This window comes from Polyodon spathula, chromosome 17, assembly GCF_017654505.1.
Source record: "Polyodon spathula isolate WHYD16114869_AA chromosome 17, ASM1765450v1, whole genome shotgun sequence".
In the NCBI taxonomy this organism is placed as follows: Eukaryota; Metazoa; Chordata; class Actinopteri; order Acipenseriformes; family Polyodontidae; genus Polyodon; species Polyodon spathula.
The window spans coordinates 7,076,959-7,103,385 of record NC_054550.1 but is presented as its reverse complement, the minus strand read 5'-3'; the positions used below and the strand labels follow the sequence as shown (position 1 = coordinate 7,103,385).

Below are 26,427 nucleotides of genomic sequence, written 5' to 3'. Positions count from 1 at the left end.
GTACAATATATCGATCTCATCTGATTTTGCATTCTGCTGTCTCGCCCACGAACGTCTATGATCATTTAGCCACAAGAATAAAGCTTCCTCTTTTATGTACCTATTCATCTTTTACAGGATGGTATGGAATCGATTATCTGTTTATGCTCTAGCTTTAAGACCTTATACATTCCCGTCGTCTTTACGTATTTTTTAACACTTTTTATTTTTCATATTTTGTAGCCCAAACATGGGTTTTAATGCCTCGTTGTTATTGTGTGTAAACAGCACGCAGCTCACTGTCTGTTTCAGCTGTGTCTTGGAATGAGTTCTTTTACTTACGTTGGCAACACTGGTGCCAAGCCGACCTGTGTTTCAGTTTTCTCTGGTTCACTCACTGCTTTTTCTTTCTTTCTTTCTGGTGCTAGCTTTATTTCTTTCTATGTCCTTTTCTCTCTCGCTCACTCGCTCTCTCGCTCTCTTGCCTGTGTTGTCTGGGAGGGGGAGCCCTTCCTCCTTGCCTTCTCAGATCAATGCCCTGGCCACTCACTTTCTGATGTTGCACGACGGGAAATGCTTTGAATACTTGCGACATGGCCGCTCACATTGATCGCCAAGATTGACAGCACTAACCATCGCCTTCACTTGTTTCAGAGAGAGAGAGAAAAGATAATATAGATTAGAATAAAACCTTATACCGGTCTTGACACTTTAACTTCTGTACAAAGATCGGGAACCCCTATCCATGGCCCGGGGAAACACCAGTAGACTTTAGTTTATTTCTGTTTTATTTTCCAGAAATCAGTAATCGTTATTCTTTAATTAAAAATAAATCAATTAATCCCGAAACCGGATACCTTAAGGACGTTCTTTTCTCATTGCCAGACTGGCTTCTGTAAGGTAACCAGTAATGATTTATTCTTTTAAACCTGTCTCTCTCTCTCATTGTAGAGTGTATTGCTGTGTGTGTTTGTTGATTTCTGCTTTGTATAATGTGGATAGTAATCGTAGTAGTAGTAGTATGACAAAAATCTGATTTTCCCCATTGCGATCTTTCTTGTGTGTGTTTGGCATTTAAGCGTCCAGAGGTGGGTCTATTTATTTACCCTTTGCTGTTAAAAAACTAGCTAGACTTCTCCGCTGTTTAACTGCAGACATGACGAGTGTAATCTCACAATAGTAAATTGTTAGTATCCTGTTTTAGATGTATCACTGCTACATTAGATTAAAATAAAATAATTAATGCAACTCCAATCTGCTCCCCTAGGAACAAAATACTGAACTGATTAAAAGTGAAATGATGTGCCGTTTTCATTAAACATATGTTCTAATATGATATATATATATATATATATATCTTATATATCTAGAATAATCTATATATATATATATATATTGAGATAGTATATATATATATATATATATTCCTTTGGTGAGAAGAAACACTTGCTTTTAAAAGTAACCATCCTGTTTGTAAGGGACACTTTGTATTCGATCTGTTGTTTAAAATTTTTGGATTAATTTAATAAAGTTGGTCCCCAGTTCTTCAAGTCTACGAATATGCTGTTCTGTGTGCTGGAAATTTAGACCTGTTTCTATGGGAAGTAATTTCATTTTTGTCCACAGAGCGGTACTATTCATTGGGAATGCACCGCGCGTTACCTCAATAAGTCTATATAGGGATTACGGGGAAAAAAAGTTATTCTGAAAGGTTTTTTTCTGGTAATTGTTACAGTTAAATGTGATAATAATATACGTTAAATATATTTTAATTAATTCATGGGAAATATAGAAATCCTAATTGCACGGGCGCAATGTCTTGGAATGCTCCCGACTTAACTTCCACTGGAGGTCAGGCAAATTGACCTTAAAAGAATGCATAAGCCATAAATTAAAATAAAACATCATCCAGAGGCTGATCCACACACACACACACACAGAGACAGAGAGAGAGAGAGAGAGAGAGAGAGAGAGAGAGAGAGAGAGAGAGAGAGAGAGAGAGAGAGAGAGAGAGAGAGAGAGAGAGAGAGAGAGAGAGAGAGAGAGAGAGAGAGAGAGAGAGAGAGAGAGAGAGAGAGAGAGAGAGAGAGAGAGAGAGAATACACAACCTGGACAAAACAGGCTCACTTTGCGAGCTGACAAAACGCTGCAGCGGGAGTAGAAAAGAGGGAACTTGACAAAGTAAGTCTTGAAAACTGTACAGGCAATGCGAAGTTCACTTTCGCTCGATGTTGCTATTCATAATGTCGTGGTCGTGTTATTTAATGAATACAAATCTTCATCAAGGCAGGTGTTAATAAAGATAAGCTTTTTATTTCAACTGAGATGGGCACGTACGCTTTTTTTATTGCTAAAACTTTCATTAGTTAAACACTTAAAGCCGTGTGAATTAAAATAGACGTGCTTCGGGTTTTGTATGATTATATTATTTTGTTTTCAACTCATATGACTGGAATTCAGTTTTCAGTGGTGCTCTAAAGTTTTTTGGCTGAGTAGGTTACACTATTTTGTGATAAGTAGGTTTCGGTACCTATATGTTACGACCGTGGCACGGGTTTTATGGATCTAATTTCCGAGGTTTTTTTTTTTTTTACACACAAGGGGGCTGCTGGTTTAGCGATGGCTGGGAAAGGTCTGAAGGGTACATTTGAAAAGACAATTTGGTGTTGTGTCTGGGTGCTAAAGGATCTTACAGGAGAAAGTGAGTGTGAAAGTCTGGGGAATTCAGATAGCTCAGCTCTAAGGGTGTTTCCCAAAACTACAGACAGTCGAACCTTTGCAGATAACGTTATACCCGCCTGTTTTTTTTTTTAGATATCACTTTTTAAATATTATGAGTGTTTCTTATTTTTCATCTAGTTTTATCATTAAAAAAAAAAAAAAAAAAAACAAGAGGCATGTTTAAGTTGCGATTGCATTGAATTTCAAATTAAATGGTATCCACTATGCACTGTGTAGACAACAGTGAAAACGCGTTGTTTAATGTTTAAAAGGGAAAGCAGTAACAGGCATGTTAAGCCAAAGACAAACAAATCAAATACTTAGATTTGTTTAAAGCTGTTTGCAGTGAAACAAATATATATATATATATATATATATATATATATATATATATATATATATATATATATATATATATATATATATATATATATATATTCACAAAATTCAAGTGTAAATCTGAAAAAATAAATATCAGGATTTAATATCCCCTTTCTGCATTTGTTGTTCAGTTAATCAAAATGTGTGTGTGTGTGTGTGTGTGTGTGTTTTTTTGAGAACTTTGGGCAGTGATTCAATTTTCAATTCAGGTGGAATATATAATCTATTTAGTAAGTCTACGCAGCTCCGCGTTTTTCCCCTCTTTCTAAGCTGTGTTCCCGTCCGTAATAATAACTTTGTTTCTTATGCTACATTCTTGTTTTAAGTGAGAAAGGCTGTTTGTAAAACAATCCCTGTCTGATCCCAGTGTTGGGGTAAAGTTGATCCTGTAATGGCATTTTGTTTTGAACAGTTGCTGTTAGCTGTGAGTTGAAGTTCCCTCATAAGGTAAGGTGGCACTGGAGCTTAGTGTAGGTCCAAATGGCACATGTATAATTAGACTGCCAATTCAGCACATTGTCCTGATTGCTATACAGGGATATGCTGCAGTGTCTGGGATTTCAATAGAGGAGACTTTATTCATTCTCAGCCAGTTTTAGAATAGATGGGTCGAGGGTAAAGAAAGGAAACCACCGCCACATTTCAGTGGACGATTGTTTCATTCAGTAGTAGAAGTAACGTTTTTGATTTGCAGTTCGCTTTCAGTTAGCAAGCACTTTCGACTGGTTTTTTTTTTTTTTTTTTTTTTTTTTTTTTTAACTCTTCGTGGTTATTTTAGAAGTTATTAATTTTGTCTTTACAATTACTGAACACATCTGAGGTCTAAGGTACATAGCTGAAAAGACAAACAAACTTTCAACACACTGCCCTGAATAATTAATAATATTAAAGCAATGGACTTGTAGTCGTCGGTGTTAAAGCACAATTTCATTATTTTGGGGATACCTTGCTGTCTTAAAAATAATGCACTTTGCATTTTTTTCTGTGCAATTCATTTATGTATATAATGTGACGTGTATATTTCAGTTTGGTATAAAACCATTTAGTTTAATTTTGTATTGTTTTCCATTCCATTAAAAAATAATTTTGTATTGTTATTAACTGAAGATTTCAAAAACCTATTCCATCAAATTAAGATTATTTTTTAAAATGTATAAGAAGATTTCTTCTAAGCGGATTTCATTCTTTGGACTATATAATATAAATATATATATATATATATATATATATATATAATATATATATTAATTAGAGTGTTTATTTTAGTAGTGAATAACTTATTTCAAGGCTGTATTGTTTATAGACATAGCCGAGCGCATGTGGCTATCCTCTGGTATTCACCAATATAGGCTTATAATAATGTTAATGTTACAAACACTTCATGCAAATATATATATATATATATATATATATATATATATATATATATATATATATATATATATATAGAAAGCACAGTAATGTGTAAAAGTTAAAGAATGCAGTTGAAAATTAAATACAAAATTAACATATAAAAAAGACAAATGGCATTAAAAATGTAATTAAAGACGGACAATATTTATCAAGTGTTTTATATTCTGCTTTTGGCACCTACTTCACAGCCACTGGTGTAGTTAAAACATAACAGTATTGTGTTTATTAAGTAGCAAGAACTGTGCTACTTTGTCTCATCAGTATAGGTCTCTGTAGACATAAGGTACTGTTGAGCCATATCGATAATTGATATATGTTATAATTATATATATATATATATATATATATATATATATATATATATATATATATATATATATATATATATATATAGTTAGTTGTAAATCAAACTACTGTCATACTGTATTAGATAATCAAGTTGGGTTTCTGTCTCACGCATCCATCCAAATAGATATATATTTCTACATGTTTACATGGGTCGAAATAATGATGAGGGAAAGCACAGAACAGTAGGTAAAATAGGTCTTCCACAGTGTTTTTATCTACAGGGATATTAACTTTTTAAAAATATATTTGAAACATCTCGCTGTCAGTAAAAGCCTAGGGAGAGGCAGTGAACACAAGAGATCCTGACCACTGAACATACTTTGCTATCATATAAATATATATTTCAAGAAAAGTTGTATTTTTTATCAAACATTTGTCAGTTATATAATGTTTTTACATGTTATGCATGGCAATGGGAATTATCAGTTGGATTAGTGAAGTAGATTCTATGTCGGTTTTAAGTTAATTGAATTTTAATGCCTCCTCGTGGGACATCCTGTGCCTGTTTGGCATCAGTAGAATGCATTTATCAATCTAAAATTCAAGCATTCAATGAAGTTTAAATAATTCTCTTTCAATTAGTTCAGCAGCAGGCCTGCTTAGTGACAGAGATTTCTGAGAAACTACAGTTATGGGTTACTGCCTGATTACCTGCTATAAGTCAAATACATTTATCCTTTTGATTTTTTCAAATATATTTTGCAACTCCACATTTATTGTAAATGTGTAAATCAGTACCTTTTAGAATTTGCAAATATGCAGCAGCCTATAAAACATTAGACGTGGCTGTGGAATTAATATGCAAAAATCCCTTTTTAAGATTTTAGCCCAATAGATCACATCAAACAGTAAATCACATCAGACAACAATAAACAACAACTAATTATGATAAAGAAGCAATTTTGATTTTAAATACTCCTTTCAAAATAGTTGCTTTTTCAGGATTCTTTTTTCTAAATGTAAGTTGCTTCATAAACAAGCATGTGATGTGTATTATTTTTAGGCTATTTCTTTTAAATCTGGACTATAAGGAACACAATCACACATACCTGGTCAGTAGCATTACTTAACTAGTCAATAATCTGACAAAGCTGCTATCGCACTCCCCTCGCTCTTCTGTCAAATTTCTATATTTCATAGAGAATTATGTTTGAGAAGGTAGACTAAAAAACCCAATGATAAACTCTGCTTTTTTTGTTTTAATCACAACAGCAGGTAAAATCATATTCTGAGGAAACTGACTTTGAAGCAGAGTACCTGCTCCTGGGTTTTAATCCAGAATAATAAAAGCTATTATATCTTTTTCTCTCATTGGTGTTTTTGATAAATTATCACCTTTATAAATGGTTGAATCCATACACTCTTTGTGATTCACATCCAGCGGTTGATACAAAATGTATTTCTTTACATTCATCATCCTAAGTGAACATGTGTAAAACAATAACTTCAGCAGGTAATAAACCTTGACCCAGTCAGATATCAGATGCTTCTTTGTACAATAGTTTTACAGTTCACAGTATTGTGATTCTAGTGATCCAAGTTAATTCATGAATACTCAAAGTCGCAGATCCTAAATGTTTCTCATCAGGATAGCTTTCCTACATATGCTGGTTAAAAAGCACTGTTCCTTCCTTTGAGTTGATATACAGGATAACACACTCTTGTGTATCACTGAGGATCTGCTTGAGAGTCGTTAGTGGGATGAGCCTGATCAACACACTCACTGTGTATCACTGAGGATCTGCTTGAGAGTCGTTAGTGGGATGAGCCTGACAGAATCACAGGGAGGTTGTTACTATCAATAGTGCGATTAGTTTTCTGTTTCTTAGTCGAAGTGATGCATTATCAATGGACCCTTTAAAAAGTATTTGTCGATAGAAGTGTTCTTACTAATGTCTTCACTGTGAGACAAACACACTTTATGTACGTCAATATTTATCTTTTGCTGATGTAATCTGTGAAAATAAATATCACAAGGTAAAGGATGTCCGAATAGAATATCAGCAGGTTTTAGGACTCTTTAAATTGGGCTTGAGAATGAGATTGGTTCAGGTTTGAGCAGTTACAATGACACTGTGACAGACCATTACAGAGTGTCTTATAACAAGTCAAAGTTTGCTGGCTGGCAGAACTGTTGCCCTCAAGAGGTGGAAAAGACTTTGGATGTGGTGGTATAACTAAACACAATCTTTATGACTTACTGTATGTAAACCAAAGGCAGCAGTTTGCCACTGTAGCCCTGCAATGCTGTTACACATTGGTTGATGACCATGAAGCACAGACTGCATTGGAGCTCTGGTCAGTTATTTTCTCCAGGTGTGACTGTTCTTGCTATAACTTTAACCTAATGCATCTCACACTAGAAGTATTTGGTTGCAGAGAACCATCAGAGTCCTTCTTAAATTAAAACAATACCCATATGATGGAATGTTTGTGTAATGTGTAGATTTTAACTTGATTTGAAGTCTTTCTCTCCACGCAGTAAGTACACATCAGCTAGCCTTTACTTATCCTAACTACACACCCTAATTACAGCCTTGCTGCAAACAAAGTAAAAAATTTGGAGTACACAAGGATCTAACATAGTTATGTACTTTGGCACATTATTTAACCATGATGGAAGGAGAGATGTATTGTTCCATATTTTAGGATAGTCATTGCTTTTTTATAGCATTGGAATTAGTTGTTTTGTTTCCTTTTCAGATACTTGGTTTATGGTTCTTTTTTTCTGCTGGTAATTAAACTCAGATTTGTTGTGTATGATTTCTGGATATGTTAATGAAGGTTACACCTTGGGAACACTTTATTTGAGTTCTGACAGTAAGTTATGGATCATACCCCACGAGTGAAAAGCGTTCAGGGTCACTATTGACTTGTGTCCTTTTCGGAGGAGAGGATATGTAAGTTACTTATACTGTATACATTTTCTGGTTTTGAAAACTTTGGAGAGCATTTTTGTACTTTTAACCAGTGAGATCAGGTATTGGGACTGGATTTGTGTTTATTTTATATGGATCAGATAAAGACTTCTGTAGTGCATATGAAGATGAGAAAGTATTTCCATATCAAAACTGATATATGTGGAGCTTTGCAGTAATGAAAATGCAGTGGCTTGGACTGCATGTAGTAGCACTGAAGCATAGCGTTGTTGGGATCCTGTGCAGTGTGCGGGCGGTTGCCTCCTGCATACTTCTAGAAATATACTTGTAATTTTGTACACATGTTTATGCCAGTCCACGCTCTTCTGTGGATAACTTGTCGGTAAGCCAAAACCATTTCAAGTTGAAGTTATTTTTCCTCGGCTCCCCCCTCATTTGTGGCTTTTTTGCATCGCATGTTTTTTTCTGCTGCCTGTTAGTATTCCATTTACAAGAAAAGTGGATGATACATTATATTATTGTTATTATTATTATTATTATTGCACATGTAACCTGTCCACTAGGATGACAGTTAATCTTTTTTTGCATGCAAGTTTGAAATGTAAAAGTATTTGTTGGCTTACAGTAATTATATGAACAGATTATTTCTATGTTCTGTAACACTGACAATGTATGATAGTCAGGCTGAAATTAAAGATATTTATAATACAGCTGTTGCATTTTTAGGATTACCTAAACAATAAAACAACGCTCTGTGCACATTCTTTTACTCTTTCATTTAAGCAAGCATAGCTTAGTGGGTGTTGATTGCCCGGTGCTGCAAGAATTGCACAGTTATACTTGTGAGGGAAGATCAAGAAGAAAATTATTATGGACCACTGTGTGCCACTAACTCAGTGGCCATGGAATATGTGATTCTTGAATGGTTTATAGATCATCCTTTCCCCTGGGTTCCTGTGCAGTGCAAGGATAGAAAAAAGAGACCATGGGGAAAAATAATAATATTAATGCATTTGTATTAAAATTTAATTTTGTACAGCCAGTTCAAAAAGCAAAAGTTGGGCTCACTCAGAACTGCTATATTATTTTACTTTAGAGACAGCTGGTTAGCCAGGCAAGAGAGCATAGATCTCTGTACCAGGATCCCCTCTCTTTAACATCTTAAATATTGCATACAGTAGAAAAGTCAAAAATAGCATTAGTACTTCATAAATCACCAGTAGCATTTATTTATGGCCTATCAAAAATAACCTTGCAGGCTTTAAAGGGAATTTAAGGAAATGGCAACAATCCTTACTGAGAAGCCTCAAATTTAAAACATATGGAAGGGGATTCAGAATAGGCAGTTTGGAAGGCAGCCTACTCTCTTGGGTGACTAAAACAAATGGCGCAATCTCTCCAGATCTCTTAGTGCTGAAATAAAATCTAAGACTGATGCTACGGGTTTCGATAACATCCATTCACTGTTCATTTAGTTTGATTTTAGCTGAATCGTTTGTCTCTTTGCATCTGAATGGATCTCCAGAGTTAATGACATTGTTCTCTGGGGTTCGACGGACAGATAATATTTATTTTGTTCAGAACCAGTTGGTTGTGTAACCTTTGCAATTCTGGACCCTGTACATGAAAAATCAAAAGCTAAAAACGAAGATGAAAGATTAAAAATACATTTGTGACTGACGGCTTCACTTGATCTGACCGCCTAATCTGATTTGAGATGTGGAACTATGCTGCAAAGTTGTGATTTAATAATCTAATCTACAGTGCATGTTTTTCCTCCTCTTTGATATTTGTCAAGACAACATAAGCACCTCAAACAGCAGCTGAAACGTAGGGGCTTGCAGTTCTTGGTTCGTGGTGATGATCTCAGTGATCCTAGTATGCACTGAATTATTATTTTTTTTCTTCATTGCAAATGTGTCACTATATGATAAATCAAAAACTTTACTGCATATATAAATGACTCGGGGTCACTAATTGTTATAACATGATTTGTCACTCAGATTTACAACTACCTGTACAGTCAATATTGAAAATGCATTTTAAATACTAGCACAATGCAGGAGAAACCTCTATCTGACCCTAGAAGCTGATATCGCCACATATGCATACATATAGCTAGATAGATAGATGGATAGTGTACATGTTTTTTTTTCTTCCTGGGGAGTCTGATGTTATATTTTAGTAAAATAAAAACAGTATACTGGAATTTTATGTCAGTAAATTGTTAGTATTGTTGCATACAAGGAATAGACAGTCTTCATGCTTAAACAGCTAGGTTGGTGAGGAGGCTGCTACCCTGCTAGTTCTCGCTCTTGTCAGCTCCAGATAGCAGCAGTGAAACTGTTTGTTCCTGACGGCAGACAGACCCTCTGCAGGGCCCTGGTTTCATGTTACATTAAGTATTGGTGCTGTTCTTTTAGGAGTCATTATGCTGTGACATCAAAGGTTGCCTGACAGGGCAGTTATAGACTAGTGTTGATACTGTCTATTGAAAATCTTCAAGATTAAAACGATACAGTAGCTGCAGCGGATGAGAGAAAAAAGCAACCTCTGCTAAATTCTCAAGAAAAAGGGCTTGTGTTTGTTTTGGAGATCTAAATTGAGAAGCTAAAGCTTGTCAGATTTAAATCATTAGCCAGGATGTAGGACAATCTTCAGCCTTTGCAAGCAAGACAAGGTGGAGTTTACGAGCCAGTGGGGGGAGAAGGGTGATACTGTAATGGGTTTCAGTAATTAAAATGGAAAGCTTCATACTGCACAGTCAGTTGCAGCTTAAAGTTGTCAGTTTCATTTTTTTTTTAAAGTACTAATCCTATATATTAATAATTTTCGGTTTGTCATTCTGGTTCCCTATGTAAATTGATCACAATCCAGACAAAATTCAGTTAAGATCTGGTATAGTGTTTCCTTAATTACTAATCTTCTTCTTCTTCTTCTTCTTCTTCTTCTTCTTCTTCTTCTTCTTCTTCTTCAGTCTAACAACCTCCTTTTTCAGTGGTCTGAAACAGGTTTTCAGACATTTTGACTCATACGAGACAGAAAGGTGATTTGTTTGTTAATGAAGTAGTTTTAAAACATAATTTGATTTGTAAAGCAAGAAAATCAAGAGTTCAGGGTTGTTGATCAAAGTCTATCTTGCATTTTCCTCCACATCATGCTAAATAATTACTTTTGGAGACAATACAGAAGGAAAACAGGACCATAAATGGACCCTTTCACTTACATAACTTTCAGTCAGAAGTGAATCACAGCTATTGCATTCTAACAGACATCCTGTATATCACACTTGCATTGAACATTAGGGAGAAAGGAGAAGCAAAACCCTACTGCAATGTTATTACAGCTTCATCCATGGCTAGAAAATTGCCCTTCGACGCTGCTGTTCTCTTCCCTTTTTGATGTACAGCGTTAATTTAAAACAGTGACAATTAAATGGAAATTGGCAGGGTTTAAGAAATGTAATGCCTGAAACAATGACAAGGTTTCAGCTGCAGCTCCTATGGATTTGAAAAACCACAGTACATGCTGCAGTAAGTGTTTGCACTGTCCCATTCTATACCTTAGTATGTAACTTAGGACATAAAACAGGAACAGCAGTCCTATTTTTGGTCTCCAGTGAAGCCAAGAGCTAGCGTGAAGAGGGAAAGGGGAGGGGGTCTGTTTTGAATGTGACACAACTGTTCACATGAGGTCCTGAAAGCAGGATTCAAAATTATATGGAAAAGCTGTGAAATATTAAGCAGAAATTGGATTCCCTACAGTTTTGTGTGGAAACTTGAAACAGGCAATGCCAAAAACACATTAATGTGAAAAAGGACACGTGAAGGGAAAAATGCTGCTGCTGAAATGATGACAGTAGTTAAGCAGAAATATTTTTTTCTTGCACTAAACGTGGCCTTTTTTTTATTTTATTTTTTTACTGTTTTGATAAAACAGTACACATACTAGCTAGCATACTAATTACTTGGTTAATAAAACCTTTATCAGAATTGTTAAATTTGTACGAGTCTTGTACAATTTGAATTCAATGACAAGATATCTTTAGTTAATGCAAGGCACTAGGGCACTGCTTAAACTGGGATGCCAAGTGTTCAAGCTAATAATGTTAATGGCATTTTAAAACAGACCCAGCTTCACAATCACTCTTTGTTTATTGATAAATGGACTAGACTAAAGGCTCTCCACCAGCCGCAGCTCTAAGTGCAAACCACAAACAAATCAAAAACTGCTATGTTTGAGCACTCACGTTGTCAGACTGCACCACCCGCCTGCTCCATCCCAGATTTAAAAGAATACAACCTCTCTCCCTTGTCTGGTATTTTAAAAAATCTTGAATCAAGTTATAAATAAAAAGAGCTACAGCTTTGCCAAAACGTTGGCATTCTAGAATTGGGCACGTTTGCTTAAAAGCAAATGTCGGCCAATATTAATCACAGCTAGAATGAACACCAGGTAAGAAGCTTGGAAAATCTGAATATTCTACTTTAAATCCAAATGCACAACACATTGAAATTCATTAGAAATAAGGAAAAATGTATTTATATTTTAAAGAAGAAACCGCTTTAAATTGAAATGCTGCAACAACAGAGACACACAATACACGCAGCATATAGTTCTATGGAGAAAAAAAAAAATACTGATCATAAAAATAATTAATAGATTTGCTTTAGTTCCACAGCTTTAGCAGTGGATGGTATGGTCTATAAAAACATTAGATTTCAAGATCAGACCTGGTAATACAGATTTAAAAGTGGTGTAGCTTCCAAATTTAGTTTTGGAAGTATCTGCTTCATAGAAAGTAATGAAAGTCATGGGGTTGGTACAGCTAGATAAATAGGCATTTTTATTATCAAAGGTCACTGGTGAGCTCTCACTTTTCAGTCCTTGATTTTGTGGATGTTTGATCAGGGAGCTTGAGTCATTTATTATGGCAAAAGCTTTTGTAGTATGGCTGTATATCTGCTTGCTAAGAGCTTGAAAGCCATTGCTGGGGTTATGTTGACAGCAAGTTAGAATAGAAAAGATGCAGGGGAAAAAATGCTATGTCTTAGGATAGCTTTGCTAAGTAGTAGCATCCTTTTTCTTGTTTTTTAAAAAAATCTATTCAGTTGCTGTCAGGGTGTGTTTGTGTTTTGTGTTAAGTATTCATCAAAGCTCTCTGGATCCATTACCTGTTGTCTAGATTTGATCATACTGTGCCTGCATTTAGACATTAGCGTCTTTTATTCCATATAGTGTGCACAGTAATATTAACCTTTCTTATCGGTGATGTGTGTTACCATGCGTCTCGATAGGCTAGAGCTCTGTGTTAGATGGGCTGTTTACCATGCGTGACTCAAGGACTAACTATAAACCCTGTAGTGATTTTCCAGGTATTTTAACAGGCTGTGCATTTACCCTAGTCCTCATTTCAGGACTTCCAGAGTAAGTCCCAGTTTTCTGTGAATTAAACCTCATGTGAAACTTCCCCGCACCATTTAGGTGTTTGTAGGTGTTAAATAACAATTCTAGCAATGCCAAAAGGACATCGGAAATGCATCAAAAGGACATGCTTGGCACAGCTGCTATATTAATTTGTGGCTGTGCCAATGCTTGTACGAAAACACAAACTGACAATCTTTTCACGGAAGATTTTATTTAACATTTTAAATTTAGCAGATGAAAATTTACCTAAGGACTTGCAAAGTTTTATGCCTTTTTCAAAACTTCAAAGTACTTGCTCTCTGTTTAACAAAAAAAAAAAAAAAAAAGATGATCCATTTCAATGTAGATAAAGTTTATTATTCATTTCTCTTTCTATTTGCATTAGTGACTTGGCCAGACAATAAAAATGTGATGCGATCAAGCATTTGTAAAACTATTCTTAACACCTAACATAGACAGCTGGCTTCCTCCTCAAAATTTCAGCACCTAACCTAGCTGTTACTCCTTTTCATATAAGCCAATATTTTTTATGCACTGAAAGGTTTTAATAAAGAGCTGTAATTCCATATAATTTTATGGCTACTTATTATTTTCTCCTGGTGACAATCTCAGAAAGGACAATACAGTTACAAAAGGTTTAATTTTCCAGTTTACTTAAAGGTTATCTTTCTTGAATGCTTTTAAGTTGACAGGAAATGTCCGCTACTAGTTTTAAATTATTTTCGGCATGAAAATAAATGGCTGTAATTATGAAATGTAAAAACATTTTAACAAAGGTCAGCTTTGAATACATTTGGTGTATATCACCCATGGAATATTTTTTATTTATTTTTTAGCCTAAACACGCTCTGTTTGAAACCACTTTTGTTTGGTCAAGTTTTTACTTCACAAAGGTTTTCATATCAAAACGATTGACATGCCTTAGCTGTTAGGCTGAAGCTTTATAAAGGTTCTGGCACTCCCAAAAAAAAAAAAAAAAAAAAAGTAGGTGTCCTACTGTACTTATTCAAGGTCACAACCAGGTTTACGTTTATTCCAATATAAATTGCATTCATATCCAACCCGATCCTTATCAAGATCCTTTTATCAAGATCTGTGTTGTCTTGCCCTAATAACATTTGCCTGTATATTTGCAGTCTTTTTCAGCGGTAAGCCATGAATGCCAAGCCCATTATTAAGGAGATTCCAGCTTATTAACATGAACAGCGGTAGTTGCAGCCACATGCTATTGTTTTTGCAGAGTGTGCTGCTGTTTCTATAAAGAATAATGAAAACCATGTGTCTGGCCCTCAGAACAAAACTAGTGACCTCTCACATGACCCACCTGTCGTGCTTCCACAGCCGATAATAGTAACCTCATGTTATTATGATCTGGAGAGTAGCACGGTGTCGGCACCCTGAGAAAACACAATTTCCAAATCGGATGTGATTTTGGCGAGCAAGATGTCAGGAAGCCTGTTCTGACTTACAAATAGGGTTATTATAAAAAATAATAATAATAAAAAGCTGTAACAGTTCCGTTGTAATTAATGTTAAGGTGTAAAATGCCCTATTACTGCCAAGTCATCCAGCATGTCGTTCCCTGATTTCACCACAGTTTTCTATGTAAATTTTGTCTGAACTAGAGGCGCACGCAGCACTTCATCCAGAACGATCTTTTTGCTCCGTGGAGAATGGCAAACACATGAGGGATTAGCAGTGAATAAGCTTGATGAGATACTCTGCTTAAGTAAATCTGTGCTATTGGTAATTGTTGACTGATTAAAATAGTGTTTTAAGGAATGTACATGTACCATGAACTTCAGGTTTCCCTTACTAGCATCGTGAACAACATATAACCTCCCACTGCTGCAAGCAGTAGTGGAGCACGTCTATTTTGTTTACAGAGTATCATAGTGGCAAGCAGATTGAACAGAACATGGGAGGGAAAGCAGACCTTGGGTTTACATTGAGTGGATATCGACAAACTTTACAGCAAGGTCCTGAATAAGTTGGGTACACAATACACTAAACTATGGAAGAATGCACTAGAGTAGATAGACAGCAAGAGAATAGGTGTTAGTGTAAAATCGAACATGAGTGGGGGAACCTGGAGCTTTAAGACGCAACAGCGCCGCCTAGTGTTTGAGGTAAGAACACTGCAGTTTTAGCAGCAAAGCATAGTTTTAAAAATGAGTATAGGATTGACTAGAAAATAAATAGCATATGTAATGGTCCTGAATGGATGATACAAATTCATCTATCCGTGGGGAAATCCCAAACCTGTTGAAGGAAGATTTTAGCATTACCTGTACAAAACCATTGCATTTCCAAAACTTTGGCCATATGAAATATGTTTTAGAACCCCCACTGTTAAAACTTATTGTGCCATTTTCATTAGTGGTAAGTGGGCCAGTATGTGTCTCATTAAAAAGAACATGTGTCTAACAGTACAGAGTATTTTAAAGAATGATGCATCATCTGTTTTTACTCATTTAATTCACCTCTAAAATATTCTGGCAGCATTTCTTTCCTCATTTCACATATTGATTGCCTGACTGGAGAGATAATTTGAACTCGAGTCCTTTTTTTTTGGAAAAGAATGCTAAACTCAATTATGTCAGTGATCAGTGTCTCAAACACTCCATTTGTTTTCCTTAAAAAGTTAGGTAATAAGCAAAGCCATTCAAACACTGCAGCTGCTAAATACAGACTAGACAATTGAGAAATCTGCTCTGGTAGTTGCAGTGATGTCAGAACACTGCTCTTCTTTAGAAACGACCTTGTGAGGTCATCACATTTATGAGAAAATAATCTTATTTGTACCATCAGTTTCATTTGTAAAACAGGAAGACCAAACAAAAACACCTGCACTTATTTGTTATTCCTCCTATACCAGTTATATAATGCACACTAGGGGTTCTTTTGTTGTTCTTGTAAAGGTGAAGGAACCTATTCATCTTTCTGCCTTTTTTTTGACCCAGACATGGAAGTAGACTTTACATTTTTAGGTTGTTTACTTCTACCTTGTATTGTACAGTACAATTCTTGTAGTTTCTAAAGGGAGAAAAAATTAAGAAATATAAAAAAAAAACATTGAAGATTGCAGAGGGAATTTTACTTTGTTTTGTATATTAGACATTACTAACGGATAGAATGGGGTCCAATGTGGATTTACAGAATGCTGCGTGAAGTTGGGGAGAAGCTGAATTGTGTTGTTAGAATTTGCAAACTGAGCATCTGTCTTGCAAATCCTTCTATAACTGGAAAGCTACTGTAAAAGAAATGAAGTACTCCAAATTTTCTGTTATAAAGCTTGTTCACCGAGATTTATGTAAAAAGTGCATTTACAGAATGAAGCAGCAGTTACAGTTTACAAGAGTCTTGAGCTGTTACTCACCTTGGTGTATGTCAATATGGATTTTATTTAAGTAGACTTTTTAGCTCCCATTGTTTTTTCTTAGAAAGTGCATGACTACAGAGGCAAATTTTTCTGAAAAGGTTAACCGTTGAAGTTGCAATTGAATTGCAAATATCGTTTTTCAGTGAAATAACTACTGAAATATAGAATGTGCTGCTAATGCTTGAACAAGAACAACACAAATAATTTGCTGAGACTGATGTGGCTCTCTGTAACCTGATCATTTATGGATCAACTGATTCTATTCTAGTTTAATTTACCATGTGATTGACATACAGCACTCAGATATCCACATTGAGCTCTGCTTAAAATAGCTCTGTCATTTGAATACAGATGCTTTGTAACCAGGACCTTTATAGTGACATCACTTAGTTCATAAGTCAAGAGACAATTACATGTTGCTACTGACGGAAGTCTTTCAGTTATTGAGAGGAGTTGCATTTAAATGCACATTGGTGGTATCTGCATAAGCTTAAACACACAGATTGATTTTGGATCAAATTTATACTAACATTATTAGTAGTAATAGTAGGAAGAGAGGAGGAAGCAGTTCAGAATTAGGTTGTTCATCTTTATGGTCATTTACTGTTATATTAAAGAATGAAGAAACTTTACCTGTGACAAAAGCCTTAATGTTTAATGAGTTAGTTCAAAGAACACACCATTACTTTACTATTAGCTCGGAGACCTTTTACTTGGTAAATAAAGGGAATATGCCATGCGCATGACTTCCATGTGACACTGCCCTGCAGACATGATTAGATTTCATAATAACTGACAGGAAAGGTGTTTTTGACTGAAAGTATAAAGAACAATTCACACCTGTGTTGAAGCACATTTACGGACATATATACAGTAATTAAAGGACACCATGGATTTCTTTTAACAAAAGTGAAGAACTTAATTTGCTGCAGTAATGCAGATAGTGCTTGCCAGTTAATTGCTGTCGCAAAACACAAGTGGATATGCATCTGTAACAATTTTACAGCTGTCAGTAGGGGTAATCCTACATTTTTGTTCCTATTTTGAAAGGGTGGCTATGACAGTGTGTTAGGAGCTACAATGGTTTTTTTGTCAAATAGCACAATGATACATTGATTTTTTTTACAATTTTTTTTTTAAATTTCCATCCTTGTGATGTTGTGACTTTTTGCATGCCACTGAAAGTGCACAGCTCCCAAATAATTAGTGTATCGTCACAGCATCATGAGCCTTTGTTATTGAGAACCCTTCTCAGCGATGAAAGCATGTGCAGCATACAGCATGGATCTGCGGTTTAATCATATGATAACATAAAGCAATCTCCTTGTAATAATGCCACAGCTGTTAGTTCTAAGAAAGAAAACAAAAAACAGCCGGCAAAAAGTAGTCCAAACTTGATTGTACTGGTAAAATTAAGCAAGCTTCACACTTACTTTTTTATACAAATGTGACAAAGGGCCACGTGGTATTATATTTAACCAAAGTCCTATTTTCTTCAAATTACATGCTATTAGTTTTGTAACAGCCTTTATGTGTAGTTAATAATTCAGGCTACCTACAGCTTGAATCAGAGCTCCTGTTGCTTGCCCTGGGCGACGGTGTAGCTGACTTTTCAAACTCTGTATCTAAACTGATGTGCCGATCTGCTGAATATAGCTACAGCTTCAACAATATTAAATGCCTGAAGCACCTTTTGTATGCAGACTGTAAATTGATATCTAATTTGTATAATGTATTTAATTTTAATCTAACAGTCAATTTGCAGCATTTTTTGCAGGCCACTCAGTTGCTTTGTAAAGATTTTGCTGAAAACCGTGTCAGCAGCTCTTCAAAAAAAAATAATCTTTTGGCCATATAACCCTGTTTATTCCCACTCTGACAATCAATTTAAACAACCTATTGGTTTTGTTTTATATATAACGTTTCGCAGCACATTTTCACCTGATTCAGTTAAACAAGAAAAATACAAAAAAAATCTGAATAGAACAAATGAATGAATGAAACTGTTTTGTATCATGGTTCAAAGTAACATAGTTTAACCAGCAAAACCCTGTTTTCTTCCATTCCATGAGACGGTCACTAAATCGGGAAAATAAAAGATGGACATCTGAACATGCGTGCAGGAGGCTAAAAGTCTTCTGACACAAGTCCTTGACATGGAAAATGCCAGGCTTTGATATAAATGCCATTGGTGTCCATGAAGGTGGATCAGATCAGGCTTTGAAGTGACCTAGACTGGTCCTAAACTGTCTGGATATTTTCACCTTTAAATGGCCAAGATCTGTTAGACATTGAAAAGATGTGCCTCACTTTAGGGAAGCACATAAAGCCTAAAATCACTTCAACCTTAAGCTATTACTGTTTTTGGTTCTGATTTGATTTCTGCTTAGCTCATACATACCCACTGTTGTAATTACACTTTGTAATTGTTACAGATCATTTAAAGGTTTCTCTGAACAGTCACATCTGAAAGGAGTATTTGTATGTTTCTAAAATCGAAATACAACTGTGTAGTTCTTGTAATAAAATTATACGGTAATTATGAATGTAATAATTTTTATAATAAAACCACGGGGAAAAATGGTCAATTGCTTTGCACATAAGGCGCTATGTTGTTGTTATTGAATTGATTCTCTTTTATCAGACTTTCACATGAAGTTACGCCCAATCCAGACAGCTCAGTTACTCTGAACCATGAGTTTGCATTGTACCTAATAAACGACAATGCCGATATAACTTTCTCTATTCCCCGGAAATTTTCACATGATTATTAATATATTATTAATAATATGATACATAATAATAGAGTCTTAGAACAGAAATACTTGGAATATTACTTTACCTATTATAGCTATATATATACTAAATATATTATATATATATATATATATATATATATATATATATATATATATATATATATATATATATATATATATATATATATATATATATATATATATATATTGAAAGCTGTTCCTCCCATGTTACATACTGCATAATTAAAGCAGAGTTTCATAATGCAGTCCAGGTGTCCGATAGCAGTGGAACTCATTTATGCATTTGCTTTGTATTTTTTGTGCTCGTTATGTACCTGTGCACTTCACAGGGACGTTGCTGGTTGTTTTCAACCTGGCTGGTTCCACCGTGGTACAGCAGTCTGCAGCTGGCTGTCAACTCTGAGGAGTTATCAGAACAACAACAGGGTTTAATTTACTCAGGGTCACCGTGTCTAGTTAGCCTTGTTTGTCTTCGCACTTGCACTGTCGCCTGTAGCATCTAAGCATCCCCATGTAAATTGTACCGTTGTGCCTGAGAGGCGTACTTTCTCTTTTATACATTTGAATTTTGAAATTCAGCTTTGTCACTTTAGTCTTATATTTGCGCTTCGTTTTTCGTGCACCTCTGCAGCATCATATGGGGTTGCTAAACGATCTAGCTCAGGTAGTATTGAAACTGTTTATGCTCAGATCAATTAACTATGACCTTAGAAACCTCTGTCCTTGTTTAATTGGTGGCGCTGAGGCAGACTAATGGCATAAATCAGATGTTAATGAGATCCCAGCTTGTTATTAAAATACATAATAACAGTGCAATAATGTGGTAGATAAACATCAATGAATATTATGTTCTAATTGAGCAAAGCAGCAGCAAGCTGGCTATTCCTGTGCTTCTCTCTCTCTCTCTATATATATATATATATATATATATATATATATATATATATATATATATATATATACACATTTTAATACAACTGGTTATCTATCTAGATATAGAATAATTTACAACACAATCACACTTAATTTTCAGCTGGCACCGGTAATTGCTATAAAACAACTCAATGCTGCATATACACATGGCTTTATCAAATAAAACAATACAAAACATGCTTAACTAAAGATTGTAAAAAAAAAAAAAAAAAAAACCCAAGGAAAACCATTTGTAACTAAGACATTCATCACATTAATCACAATGTCAGAGGCTAGGCTAATGAGCTTGCTCAAAATAAATAATAGATGTGATTGTTTTGGTTTCATTACACAAGAAGAAAAATCAACTCAAACGCCCTGTCTGATTTAACACTAATGTGAAATTCTACCAACAATACATGAAGCTTCAAGATTAAGCACACAGATCATAACTTTATTATTACACGTCACTAGTAATAATTTAGCATGTTGGACACCTTTGATGTAGAACTAAAATGTAACTGTTGTTAATTTCTAATAACATTTTACTAAGAAATGTGAATAATTCAAATGATGTTTTTGTATATGCATATTTTTCCTAATATTGTTTTTTGCCCATCACACGACCGATTTTGTGTAAAGTGTGATTTTCCTTAAATATGAAGCGGTTGATTCTTGAATTACGTGCCCGTGTTTAAAATGAAATGACAGCATGCAGTCAACTGGTTCATTAGCTGAATCAAGGCACAAAGTAATCAATGATACGTGAGTGCATGGAGGGTTACCACAGATTTAAGTAAGCATGATTGTGGCACATAGTGACTTGTTGTTACCATAGACAGTAGCCATTTAGCTACATTCTGGTGGGGATCTCGTAACAAATCTGCTCGGTATACTGTCAGGAATAGTTTAAACCTCTCTTTCTTATAGGGGTTTGTTCTTCTTGTATGAATTTTTTTAGATTACTTTGGATTGGGATTGCTGTTTAAACTGTTGTAGTAGAATTCAAAATATATGCCTAAAACAATTTGCTTTCTTTTTATTCTAGGTCATTTTCATGAATTCAAAATCAACAAACCTGTGATCGCTGGGCGCTGGGGCTGATTTCTTTCTGTATCTGTAAGTAACATATACATGTATTTTGAATTTTACAGATTTTTTTTTCTTTCCTTTGTCTGAAACCATAGTCAAACAGTACATTTCTGCTTCTTAATATTCTTAATAAATCTAAAGAGAACTCAATACAGCCTTTTAAACAACCCCCCTCCATTGTAGATTAAATGAAATCAATTATAGAATATTGCAATTGAGAAGTCATAGTGAATATTACATCTTTGAAGAACATTAACATAAGTGTGATCTGTCATGCCATGTTACCTTGGCATGTTTTATGTGGAATTAAAATGAAACTGCCGATTGTCTGTCTGTGGATGCTTTTTTGCAATGAAAGAAACTTTCTGAGATGTAAATAATGTTCTCTCATAAATCAGGGGTTAGAAAACCAGGGCTTTGTTCCTCCTTTTCTGGTGAAACGTGCCTAGTTTTGTGAGTCACCATGCATACCCTCACCTTTCTATACATAGAAACCTTTTGATTATATTCTTTATGCTAATGTGAAGTTGTATTATGGGGTGTTTATGGATATGTGCCGCCTCAATAAGACTACTGAGAACAACAAAGAAAGAACTATTTTAAAGAAACACAGCCAAGTCTTCAGGAAACTTTCAGACTGTTAGTGTATGGCTACAATAAGCCTTTAATGGTTTTTTTTCTTTCTGGTAGTAATAAAGATCATATCTGGAAAATGACTGCTTTAGGTAAGGTTGTGCAAATAAAGGGAAGAAGTTAGTTTATATTCATCTTTTTTAAAATGTCACAAAGAGGTTTAATAAAAAAATTATTAATATGGCCAAACAAAAAAAAAAAAAAAACACTTGTTTGATCTGCATCTGATGAAGGCCTATCTCATCTCAAAGTTTGGTGGCATATATTCTTATGTGCAGTATACTTCAGTGATTCACCGGCAAACAGTATCTTAAGGGTAGATCAATAGATGCCTGTCTCTAATAGAGCTGGACCTTTTGTTTTGTTTGAAGTGTCTGCCAGTGTTGTTAAGTCCACACACTGAGAACTGATTACATATCATCAAGGTGAACCTCAAATTAGTCATACAGGGAAGCATCTTTACTTCTGCTCCATCCAGCAGCACACGATGGAAAGAAAGACAAGCTGCTGGAATGCTTGATAAAAGCTGTGTCAGTCAAATGTACATTGTTCAGTCCTTTTTGTTATAAAACAATTAGTCTTAAGGAACATAAACAAAAATCAACCCTCTGTAACAAAAAAGCTTGATTCTATTTCAGTGGTCTGATATTTTTAAATGGGAGATTATCAGACGTTTGTAGATGGAAAGGGTGGTGGTGGGGATAGTGGGGATGTTGTCATTGTTGTTGGACAATTAGCTGTAGCTGTTCGCTACAAGAAATGGCATTATTTCAGAAACAAAATAACCTCTGGCCCAAATTGTAATTTAATTTTTAAAATTGTTTTGCAGTCTGCATGTTTGCTTTTCACACGAGGGAAAGCGAAGTTAGTGACCCTGGGAGCCAAGTTTCTGAGATATCTGAAAGTTAGACTGGCTGAAATTGGCCATTAAAAGCATAGCAAAGGGGATGCCAGAGATAATCATTTTGAGTTGTCAAATCTATCTTTTTATGGCTTAAAGCTATACCTGTACTGATATTTGTGTGGGTATATACAATACACAGATGAATTTGCATTTTTTCTTCTAAGAAATGTGATGAATTTCTCATAAAGAGTTATGGACTGACGGACACAAGAAGACCATATAGGTCAATGCTAACCCTAATATTACTGCTCAACTGTGCAGCTGAAAAGAATAAACAGCTCTTAAACTTTTTTTCTGTAAATTCTGGCTTAGCATTGATACTTTACTGGTACCCTGTTCTATTTCTGGAATAAGACCGGTATTCTTGAACTTCAAAAAATGGAGCTGCTGCCCAACTAAAGCAAACATGGGGTGATATACATTATAAGGCTGGAATGGTTCCAAAAAGGACTGCAACAGTGAGCTGCTTGTGGTGTTGATACACAGTGCAAATGAGTATGTGTTCCAGTCAAATAAAGATATATTTACAAAACCTGGTGGAAAATATTTGAAATGCCTAACTTTTTTTAAAGCAGGTATTCAGTTATATTTAGTTATATTGTAAAGCCATACTCCTCAGGGCCGTCATCTGTTTTTTTTCTGTAGGGATTTCCAATAAAACAGCAGGGATTTAGAGGGAAAGTGAGATCAAGGGAAAATATTAGGATGCTCATTTTTTAATCATCTAAAATGATATGCTAAAGGTAACCTTTGATAAGTCCCTTCAAGGTAAATATTGAAATGCCATATGTGTCAATAGAGGTAACCGCCTGCTGTTCTACACAGATTCCATACATATGAAATGTATAGAGAATGAGAAAATATTTGACACAAATGTCTGTATATAGCATGCTTTTTTTTTTAAACCTGGCACCAAACTTTGACAATTACAAGTTAACCCTGTAATGACTGGGGCTTTGTTTAATTCACTTGCTCTATTTCAGGGACAATTCTATATATATAATCTTATATATATATATATATATATATATATATATATATATATATATATATATATATATATATATATATATATATATATATGAATATGATAAGCAGGATGTTATAAATCATATATTTGAGCAAATACAATGTAAAATAAATAAATAAGTTCGTGAAATTAGATGAAAATGAAAGTCTTGTATGAAACACTCATTAATGTATTGGTTTTCCAGCAGGGCAGATGCTATTTCCAGACATTCAATTCTGAATTACTTTTACTGGAAATAAATATTTCTACATACTTTCCTCTTGATGACCTGACAGAAGGTAAATTAACCTAGTAAGAGGTTATTATTTTAGGACAGATGATTAGAGCCGGATACATTTATTCAGACTGGTTCCTAAGATTGTGTTTGATTGAATTCAATGCGATTGAGTGTTCTCCTCTTATCTTGCCCCTGTGCAGTCATGCAGATTGAAGTCTTAGGATGTGAGATGCCTTATAAATTCACAGGTTGTGTAACTAGGTTTAACAACTAAACTCTTCTTGATTAAAATAACAATTGAGCTTGTAATCACCATGAGCAGCTGTTACAGAGGGGGTCATTACCTCTGGGAGTCTAGGACTGCTGCTCAGCGAGCTGTGCAGTTTGATGTTGTACAGTAATGCACAAAGTTTTTAAGCTTGTACTAAAATGTTATTTGAAAGATGTCAAAGCATGTTAAAAAAGACCGTACCGTCAAAGGCCCTGGTGGCTGGATTCAACGTGTATCCTTGTCACGTTCATTCCAGAATGCGTGTTTCTAAAGTTCCAAGGAGCATCCAATTCCCAATTCACTTATATCAGCAAGACTTAACTTGCTCATTAATCAAAATTCTTTTGCAACTTTAATCTGCATGTTTAATTAATCATAAAATGAGGCGGTAAGTAATTTCAGCAATGTGTGGCTTGTTATCAGATGCATTTAATCACTCTTCTGTGAACTCATTTGGAAACACCTGAAGATGTCAAGAGCATTTTGAATAAGCATAACATAGTCTTGGTCAATGTGTGCCACACAGTTATTAACTTTAGGCAACATGTTCAAAAAGGCGCCTTTTTTTTTGTGTGTGTATTTGTTGTAGTACTTATTTTAAAAAAAGTAAATAGAACTTTAATAATCCCTTGAATTGTGATATTCAATAACTTTACATCCCATTAATAGAAATAATGCTAGACACCCTGTTTCCTTTTTCATATTGAAATGCTAATGTGACACATTCTCATGAGCGCTCTTTGACTTAACTGATTACATGCCTTTCAGAGTGAAGAAAAAGGAAACCCTCCGGGTATGGATTTGTTAATTCATGTATTTGTTATCCGTGAGGAGATATGTTTTAAGTCAGTAAAGGGTATATAAAGGGTGTATACAGCAGTACATACATTTTATATCATCCAACAATCCTTTCATGGGTTGATCCTCAAAACAAAGCTGAATTCACATATTGTAAACTTTAGTTTTCAACCTATTTTTTTCAACCTCTCCTTCTTTGCCCCCCTGTATTCATTTAAATAGATGTTGTGATTTTTATTTACAAATCATACAATGCAATACAAAAATATATTTATTCTTAGATATGAATGCCATAGTGAACAAGGGCATTTCACTATATATAGCCACTCCCATAGCCAACCAATTGGCACGGCTGCTCCTATTACACAGAGCAGCCGTGCCAATCATTGCAAATTTTTATTTTATATTTTCATAAAGATTTCCAGATTGCCACTTGTCTGACTACATTTTTGTGATGCGAGAAGAAAATCGCATCACCGACATTTGCGTATTTCAATGAGCAAAGTGCTTAAAAACATTAGAGAGAACTAGCTAGTGTCTGGCATAGCTGACGATGCATTAGCATCTGTTGATTTTTGAGCAGGATAAACAGTTATGCTTTTGCTTTAGTAAGTGGTGAGAAAAATTCAGAACCAACTCAGGTGTCTGACCCTTGATGGTGATGTCTCTCCTCACTGATGGTTTTCTTTTGCATTGCCAGAAGCATCGTGTTTCCTCTATATTTACACTAAAAAGAGAAATACTACCTGAAACCCAGGATGCCTAGCTAAAGAAGGGCTGATATCCATAAAAGCTGGGAGGACAGAATAGAAAAAAAAAAAAAAAACATGCACTGAACTTGCTACTCGGATCATTAAGAAACTCTCTTTCAGCATACTTTGTATAACGATTCTCAGGTTTCACTTGTCCAGTGACAAATGTAAAACATGCAACCTGATCTTTCAGTGACTTTAGGCAGCCCGGTGTACAGCTTGCATATGATGCCACTTTTTTATTTATCATGTATTTAATGGTTCCTTATTTAATTTTCGTCAGAATAAAACAAAATGTGTATACTTGACTACATTCCTTTCTTTCATGCTGCACACACAAAAAAAGAAACGTTCCTTCACCTAACAGCAATAGTGGTAAAAGGCAGAGAAATGTCTAATTAATCACCTCACTTTGCCAGATGTGGAAAGTAATGCATAACTAAAAGTCCTGTTAAATTAATTAATGATTTCAACCATGAACGTTTCTCCCAAAATATTATGAATCCTG

General features: G+C 34.9%; 1 protein-coding gene across 4 annotated transcripts in view; it reads left to right on the top strand.

Annotated features, from left to right (window-relative positions):
* Positions 1-577: 577 nt before the first annotated feature.
* The window catches only part of sox6 (SRY-box transcription factor 6), a 156,287-nt gene continuing 130,437 nt past the window's right edge, over positions 578-26,427 (top strand). For 3 of the 4 annotated variants that reach the window (XM_041275414.1, XM_041275415.1, XM_041275411.1), the window contains exons 1-2: positions 2,075-2,160; positions 21,271-21,341. The gene's annotated coding sequence lies outside the window, so the exon portion shown is untranslated. Of the gene's footprint in view, positions 880-2,074; positions 2,161-21,270; positions 21,342-26,427 lie in introns of those variants that run through there. The other variant, XM_041275413.1, reaches the window with a different exon arrangement.